The sequence below is a fragment of the Alosa alosa genome, unplaced genomic scaffold (genome assembly GCF_017589495.1).
Source record: "Alosa alosa isolate M-15738 ecotype Scorff River unplaced genomic scaffold, AALO_Geno_1.1 AALO_1.0_unplaced_712, whole genome shotgun sequence".
NCBI lineage: Eukaryota > Metazoa > Chordata > Actinopteri > Clupeiformes > Clupeidae > Alosa > Alosa alosa.
In genome coordinates, this window is record NW_025962888.1 from 1 (window position 1) to 8,466 (window position 8,466).

The following is an 8,466-nucleotide window of genomic DNA, read 5'->3' on the forward strand; positions in this document are numbered from 1 at the left end:
GGAAAACACAAAAGGGGCCGAAAAGGGAGGTGGCGCGGTTGGCCAACACACCTGGCAAGGACTCCTGCTGCTGTGTCTGCTCTGCTAAGGAGGATATCACAGTCAGTCAGTCAGTCAGTCAGTCAGTCAGTCAGTCAGTCAGTCAGTCAGTCAGTCAGTCAGTCAGTCAGTCAGTCAGTCAGTCAGTTCCACTGGGTTGGTTCTTTTCTTACACAGTCAAAGGGATGTGCACCGTTCGAGTCGCTGCAATACCGGAATTACGTCGTGGAGCCGGACGGAGCAAGCCCCTCTTCCGTCTCCCTGTTCCAAAAATCAGATTAATATATGGTCCTCGGGTAGAGGACGATCAGATATTAAACTGATAAGAACAGATACTACACTTGATCTTAGCCAAAAGGCCGAAGCGATACCCCACAACTGCGGGTCCGGCGGCCCCTCTAGCGGCGCCCAGCGCCACATGGTTACGGGGAGGCGGGGCCAGCAAAAGCGGACGCCGCCGCCCGCCGCCCGAAAACAAAACACCACGACGCTTTGACTTTGGACAGGCAGGTGCAGCTCCGCCCGAAGCAGAGCTTCCAAAAATACCGTGAACTTCGGGGGCAGTTCCTCCACGGAAATCTTTAGTAAAAGGCTTAAAGATTTGTGCGAGATGAAGAGAAACCCGAGCGATGGCTGCCACAGGGCACGCCGGACGGAGAGCATGAACGGCGCCGGTCGTGGACATGAGGGTGACTCCAAGGCGTTGCCCAGTGGCAACAAGACGGCAGTTATCAACAGCCCCTTTAAATTTAAAAAAAAAAAAAAAAAAAAAAAAGAGTAAAAGGGGGGAAAACACAAAAGGGGCCGAAAGGGAGGTGGGCGGTTGGCCAACACACCTGGCAAGGACTCCTGCTGCTGTGTCTGCTCTGCTAAGGAGGATATCACAGTCAGTCAGTCAGTCAGTCAGTCAGTCAGTCAGTCAGTCAGTCAGTCAGTCAGTCAGTCAGTCAGTCAGTCAGTCAGTCAGTTCCACTGGGTTGGTTCTTTTCTTACACAGTCAAAGGGATGTGCACCGTTTCGAGTCGCTGCAATACCGGTCGATCGTGGAAGCCGGACGGAGCAAGCCCCTCTTCCGTCTCCCTGTTCCAAAAATCAGATTAATATATGGTCCTCGGGTAGAGGACGTATCAGATATTAAACTGATAAGAACAGATTTTCCTTTGGAAAACTTTTATTGTCACCAACTCATGTTTTTGCATTACATTTTGATTTGTTTTGTTACATTTCATGGATTTTCTTTGTGGTACATTTTCACTTTTCTTTCATCATTTCATCACATTTTCATCACATGGTTTTCATTCTTTTCACATTTTGCATTTTCATTTCACATTTTCATCATTTTTCACAGCACATTTTTTACAAAAATAAAATCATTTGTCTATAAAAGCCATTTTTGTTTTAAAACTGTGTCTGTGTGTGCAAAGTCCATGTGTGTGTTTAAAAGTTCATGTTTGTGTACAAGGATGTTAAAAGTCCACGCTTTTAAAAGAGTTCCAAATGTAATAAAATGCAATAAGAGTCAATTAAAAGGTCTCCGTTGTGCCGGACCGGGGTGAGCCACTAACAAGAGGCTCCATCCCGCTCTCCAGAAGAGCGAGGCAAGCGCGGATGCGCCCAGTGGAGGTCCTCCCCTCCGCCCGCTGCTCCGTCCCGTGATGGTAGTGGTGGGGGTGCGTCGGCGGGAGCCAGCAGCCGTGGGGGGCGGGAACCTTCTGCTTGAGACCCCGGCCCCCTCCTCCGAATGGCGACGCGCGGCGCCTCCTGCCGCGTAGATGTCGCCAGCCGCCGTAACGCTGGCAGGGGCACCGTCACGCGCTTCCCCACCAGCAGGTTGCGGGAGGTCCACAGTGCGGCTTTAAAGCTGTTTAGGGTGAGCCAGAGCGCGGTGAAGTCGGCGGCTGGGATGGTGGTGGCGCCCTGGCCCACCCCGCTGACCACAAGTTGGTAGCTTGGGGGGACCTCCCCTGCTGGCAGGCTCGGGCATTGCAGGGGGCCGGTATCGGCCCACAGGTCCCTCGCCACGCCGCACTCCCAGAGCAGGTGCCGCACAGTCTCAGGTTGGCCGCATCCTGGCCGCGGGCAGGTGTTGGTTTTGGCCATGCCCCGGGAGTGCATCACGGCTCTGACCGGGAGGACCTCATGGAGCGCCATCCACGCCAGATCCTTCAGCTTGTTCTGGAGGGCGGGGTGGGCAGCGTTCCTCCAAGCCTGCTTGGCCTCACTGAGTGTGAGGCCGGGAACGGGGCTCACTGCTTCCCGGTCCTGCACAAGAGAGACAAGAGATTTTGCAGTGGTTAAAATGGTGACATCCTGCCCCTCTAAGTCAAATTTCATTAAAAACTTTTTGATAAAAACATATTGTGGGGGCAGGTTAAAAGCAACTGGACGTTTAAGATCGGTATTTAAAATTTTCAGTTTTCTCAAATACGACCCCATCCAGAACCGGGCCAGGGCTGCTGTCTTGCTGTCTCCGGATGGGGCCGTCGCGTATCTGATGTGGAGGGCGGTGAAATGGGCTCCTAAAAACAGGTGGGGGTCTGGGAGGCCCTTTCCTCCGTTCTCAGGTCTTTTCTTCAGGACCTCCCTCCTTAGTCTTTCCCACTTGGACCCCCACATGAAATAAAACACCGCTCTCTCCACACCTAAAAGAAAGCTCCTGGGGGGGCTAAAAACAGAACACAGTAATAACAACAAAGGTAGGATAACTGCTTTAAAAATTAAAACCTTACCTTCAAACGTCAACTGTCTTAGTCCCCAGAACCCCAGTCGTTGCCTCACTTTCCCTAAAGCGTCAGTCCAGTTGCCCCGTCCACCACCCTCATTGTCAAATTTAATACCTAAAATCCTTATGTCTGTCTGTTTAAAATCTACTGCCAGATCTGGTCTTACGTCACCCCACGGCCCAAAGAGCTGGGCCTCGGACTTGCCCCTGTTGAGCTTGGCGCCCGAGGCCCTTCCGTACCAGTCAGTCAAGTCGAGTGCTCTTTGGGCCGATAAAAAGTCATTTAATAAAAGGGTCACGTCGTCCATGTAAAGTGCGCAAGTCGCAGTCAGTCCACCTGGCAAGTCCAGTCCTTTGATCCATTTGTCCTTTCTCAATATCTGTGCCAGCGGCTCGATGCACGCAACGAACAGGAGTGGGGATAACGGACACCCCTGGCGGACGCCAGAGCGAACATTTATCGCATTGGTCAGGTGCCCATTTACTCGAATTTTGCTGTTGATGTCTTTATACAGCAATCCCACCCACTTTAAAAACCTCCCTGGAAAACCCATTTTTTGCAGTACCTTTAAAAGGTACTGGTGCGAGACCCGATCAAAAGCTTTCTCAAAATCTAAATTTAGCACTAAAAGCCTAATATTTCTGTCTCTCGCAAAACAGATGGCGTCTCGGACCAGCACTAGGCTGTCCGTGATCCTCCTTCCAGGGACGGCACAGACTTGATCCGGGTGGATCACGTCCTCTAAAACAGTCGACATGCGTAAAGCTAAAAGTCTGCTAAAAAGTTTACAATCACAGTTTAAAAGCGTTATGGGTCTCCAGTTTTTAAGGTCAGTCCTGTCGCCTTTTTTATATAGTAAAGAAACTATCCCTGATCTAAAGCTGTCTGGAAGTCTGTCAAGTTCGTCAAATTCTTTAAAAACAGTCAGCATGTCGTTGGCTAAAATGTCATAAAAGGTAACATAAAATTCCACGGGGAGTCCATCCTCTCCCGGGCATTTTTCTGTTTTAAAACCTTTAAGACATTTTAAAAGCTCAACCAATGTAAAATCCTCTGTTAAAACTTGTTGACTGTTAAGAGTTTTATTTAAAAACTCTAAAACTTCCTCCATCACCTCCTCATGCACCTCTTTCTCGGAGTATAGATCTTGATAAAACAGCTGTATCATTTCTAAAATCCCCTCTGTGCAATTTTCTTCCCTCCCATCATTTTTTAGCTTCATTATCCCACCCCCTCTTGATATTATTTTCTTAAAAAAGTACCTGGTGCATTTTTCTCCTTCTTCTGTTTCTCTTTCTTTGCTTCTTAAAATTGTTCCTTTACTTTTGAATTCGGCTAAAACTGACATTTCTTTTTTGACTTCTTTAATTTCTTCATTAAAATCAAAACCCATGTTTAAAAAGTTAAAATACCTCTGTAGTCTCTTTTGCAGCCCCAACATGCACCTCCTCTCTCTCTCTCTTTTGTCTTTACCTTTATTCTTAAAAAAAGTCTTGGTCTTACCCTTCACCATCTCCCACCATTGTGCACGTGTATCGTAAAAGTCTTGGAGGGTCTTCCAGAGGCTGAACTGCTCCCTGTATTCTCTAACTATCTCCTCATCCTGTAACAGGGAACAGTTCAGCCTCCACAGCCCTCCACCTACCGTCACACCTGTGGGGAGTGAAAGGGTGCAGGAGAGCATGCAGTGATCGGAAAAAAACATAGGGGACAATGTAGCATCCGTGGGCGGGCAATCTCTCGTTAAAACATAGTCGATACGGGAGGCTCGGGCGCCGTCACCACTGTGCCAGGTGAAGCCCTCCTCCCGTGGATGCACTTTTCTGTAGCAGTCGACTAAATTAAAATCCCTAACTATATTCTTTAAAAGTACGGATGTCTTATCTAACTTAAAATCTTCCCCTACATTCTTTCTATCCTGTCTGCTTAAAACACAATTAAAATCCCCTCCGACAACTAGGGGAGCCCTCCCTAGCATGTGGGGCTGCAGCTCTTCTAAAAAGTCATGTCGGTCGTGTTTATCATTAAAACCATACACATTAAGAACATTAAAATCCCTGTCTAAAACAGTCAAGTGGGTTAAAAGGGCCCGTCCGGGTCTCACCACTGTGCTGCCCTTCACCAAGATGTGTGGATTCTTGATCAAGATGGCGACCCCGTCCGCTCTGTTAAAATTGGACCCGCTCCACACGGAGGGTCCCGGGGTCCACATCTGTTCCCACTTGCTGTAATTGTTTAAAAAAGGCAAGGAGCACTCTTGCAGCAGAAATATATCTGCATTCAGAGTGCTCAACAGGGATAAAATGCTCTGAGCTCTCACTAGAGTCTTCACACTTCTTACATTGATTGTTGAGATTGTGAGACTCATGAGCAGTATGGTAAAAAAGAACACGACAGAGTTAAAACACTACAGAGGCATGTTTTTAAAACAAGTGGAGATCAACCGGGTTGATCTCCTGTGACACCTGCTCCTCCTTTATGACCAATGAATTTGGTTCAGAAGGGTCACTGGTGTGTCTCCAGCGCCGGGCTCGGCAGAGAAAACCTCTTGCGTTGCCCTTGGCGTGGATGCTCTTAGCGCCATGCGCATAAAAGACATGCCAGCGCCCACCGGGCCACAGTCGATTCAGATCTTCCGAAGAGGAACTATCTGAAGACAGTATCACCCGGTTTTTCTTCTCTGTCATTTCTGACAGAGGAGATTCCAAAGGTCTCTTATGCTGCGCATTGGGGAGTGAAGCAGGTGCTTCAGCCCCCTCAGAGGCCACACTCACCTCCTCAGCGGTTGCGGGAGGCGGGGCTTCCTTCTCTCCTTCAGGCTCCTCCTCCGCCTGCTCCATCTCCTTTTCCAGCTGGGAGGGCGTGGCCTCCAATCCGTGCTCTGACTCTGCCTGGGTGTTAGCTTTGCTCGTAGCCGCCCGGCTAGTCCCTGAAGCTGGCTGGAGGTTTCCCTCCAAAACTTCAGGGACCACCCCTTCCTCCATTTTGTCCTTCTCTTCCTGTTCTTGTTCTGGGCCATGCGGCCAAGGCCATTGCGCCATTTTGTTAGCCTTTAGCTTGTTGGCAAAGAGCTAGGGCAATCTCTGTAGAGATGGGATGAAACTCCACAGAGATTACACTTTCTGCCATTTGTGCAATCTTCGAAAAGATGCCCAATTTCTCTACACTTCCTGCATACAATTTCCTGGCACGCTTCGGCAAGATGCCCAAGCTGGCCGCATTTGCGACACAGCTTAGGCATCCCTTGGTAGTGAATGTAGCCCGGTTCTCTCCCAACACAATCATAGACGGAATCTGGCCGGAGGCCTAGGTAACTGCTCGGGTCTTCCCATTGTTTAATGGGAACTCTCCACGAGCAGTTCCAAATGCCATCCTCGCCTAAAACCTTAACTGGTGGGCTACGAACACAAGAAAAATCTAGCCAGCCATGTGCTAATGTCTTCCCCAGTCACAGTTTCATTGAACATTCTAACAATCACCACTTTCTGTGAGTTGTCCGAAAGTTTCTCAACTTCAAACATGGAGAGCTGGTCTTTACAAGTCACAAACCGTTGCCAAAAACTATTAAGCAGTGAAGCCGAGCGAAAGCTAACATCGAACCCTTTGTTCCCAGGCAGAGTCACCAAACAATTCAACTCGCTAGCATTAAAACCAAGCATTTGTTGGACACACTTTCTTGAAAAGTCCAATCTGGACATTTCCATTAGCCTTCCATTTTTTGTAATAAAATTAAAAGCGACGCTGTGGTGCCTCCTCATGCCAGCACGAAAGCAGCCGACATGGTGGAGGCACCACCAGCCTAAACCTAAACTAAAACCACTAAAACTATAAATACTTAAGACAATAAATTAACTAAAAAGGCTAAAAGGCTAGGCTAAAACAAGCTAAAACCACACAATAAAAAAGGAGCTAAACAGCTTACCTGGGCCTGATGTTTAAAAAGGAACTCCAAAGGAAAAGGCAGCTGCTTAGACCTGTAAAAAAGACAAAAAACACAAAACAGTACAAAAACAAAAGAAAAAACAGTAATTTTTAGACAGAAAAAACACACAAACCAATATAACTCCCGGATGAGAGTGTCCAAACCACCACAAGGTAAGGACCGCCTTCCTCACCTCCATGAAGTCGACCGCTGTCTTAGCCAAAAGGCCGAGAAGCGATACCCCACAACTGCACGGGGTCCGGCGGCCCCTCTAGCGACGCCCCCCGCGCTCACATGGTTACGGGGAGGCGGGGCCAGCAAAGCGGACCGCCCGCCGCCCGCCGCCGAAAACAAAACACCACGACGCTTTGACTTTGGACAGGCAGGTGCAGCTCCGCCGAAGCAGAGCTTCCAAAAAATACCAGAACTTCGGGCAGTTCCCTCCACGGAAATCTTTAGTAAAGGCGAAAAGATTTATGCGAGATGAAGAGAAACCCGGCGATGGCTGCCACAGGGCACGCCGACGAGAGCATGAACGGCGCCGGTCGTGGACATGAGGGTGACTCCAAGGCGTTGCCCAGTGGCAACAAGGCGGCAGTTATCAACAGCCCCTTTTTTAAAAAAAAAAAAAAAAAAAAAAAAAAAAAAAAAAAAAAGTAAAAGGCGGGGAAAACACAAAAGGGGCGAAAGGGAGGTGGCGCGGTTGGCCAACACACCTGGCAAGGACTCCTGCTGCTGTGTCTGCTCTGCTAAGGAGGATATCACAGTCAGTCAGTCAGTCAGTCAGTCAGTCAGTCAGTCAGTCAGTCAGTCAGTCAGTCAGTCAGTCAGTCAGTCAGTCAGTCAGTTCCACTGGGTTGGTTCTTTTCTTACACAGTCAAAGGGATGTGCACCGTCCCCGAGTCGCTGCAATACCGGTCGATGCGTGGAGCGGGGACGGAGCAAGCCCCTCTTCCGTCTCCCTGTTCCAAAAATCAGATTAATATATGGTCCTCGGGTAGAGGACGATATTCAGATATTAAACTGATAAGAACAGATTTTGCATCATAAAATGGTGACTCTCACCTACCCCCACCCAATCGCAACCCCACCCAATCCCACACCTTCTGGGCCTCAGGGCACCCCACAGAGCATGCCTCACCGTCTCCTCTGCACCACAGCCCATAGGGCACAGGGGCGTACGACTCACCCCAAACCGATACGTTCTCTCCCGCACCGGCAGGCGACCCAACGCCCCCAACCACCCAATATCCCTCCCCTGCCCATCTACATACCTGGCGTGTATAATGCTCCACTGCACCCGCCTCTGTATCCCCGACCCGTCAATGGGCGGAGGCACCCTCCTCTCCACCAGCCCCCTATACACCCGTCGGTGGTCGACCACCACCTCACCATCCATCAGCCAGGGCTCTGCCCTTAGGAGGCTCGCCACCCGGTGGTAGTGGGGCGGCTTCTCCCAAGCCCAGGGGGTCCTGGCAGACAGGGCCAACAAGGACCTGAAGTCTAACCCTAACCAAAATCTGGCGAAAAACGCCGCCGGGTGCTCAAAAGCCCCCAGCACCAGCCTTGCATGGAATGCCACTGTCAAGGACAGCAGCTTGAGAGGGCCACTCGGCAGGCCCAGCCCGCCACTACCCTCCGGCTGCAGCATTCTGGCCCGTTTGACCATCTCCATCCCACCTCCCCAAATAAAACGGAAAAGGGTCCTTTCTAACACCAACCCCTGCCTTGGCGGAGGGGGGAAGACATATGCCAGGTAGTTTAGGGCTGGCATAAGGTCCA

At 49.9% G+C, this 8,466-nt stretch overlaps 4 non-coding genes and 1 pseudogene across 4 annotated transcripts; all 5 read right to left on the reverse strand.

Moving 5' to 3' along the window:
• Window positions 1-219: 219 nt before the first annotated feature.
• Window positions 220-408, reverse strand: LOC125290602. The gene has a single exon (XR_007192832.1). It is a non-coding gene; the product is annotated as a U2 spliceosomal RNA (small nuclear RNA).
• Window positions 409-553: 145 nt separating this feature from the next.
• Window positions 554-668, reverse strand: LOC125290605. Its single transcript, XR_007192834.1, has one exon. It is a non-coding gene; the product is annotated as a U5 spliceosomal RNA (small nuclear RNA).
• Window positions 669-1,041: 373 nt separating this feature from the next.
• LOC125290604 lies at window positions 1,042-1,211 on the reverse strand (annotated as a pseudogene).
• Window positions 1,212-7,074: 5,863 nt separating this feature from the next.
• On the reverse strand, window positions 7,075-7,187 carry LOC125290606. Its single transcript, XR_007192835.1, has one exon. It is a non-coding gene; the product is annotated as a U5 spliceosomal RNA (small nuclear RNA).
• A 379-nt stretch (window positions 7,188-7,566) lies between these two features.
• LOC125290603 lies at window positions 7,567-7,748 on the reverse strand. The gene has a single exon (XR_007192833.1). It is a non-coding gene; the product is annotated as a U2 spliceosomal RNA (small nuclear RNA).
• Window positions 7,749-8,466: the final 718 nt, after the last annotated feature.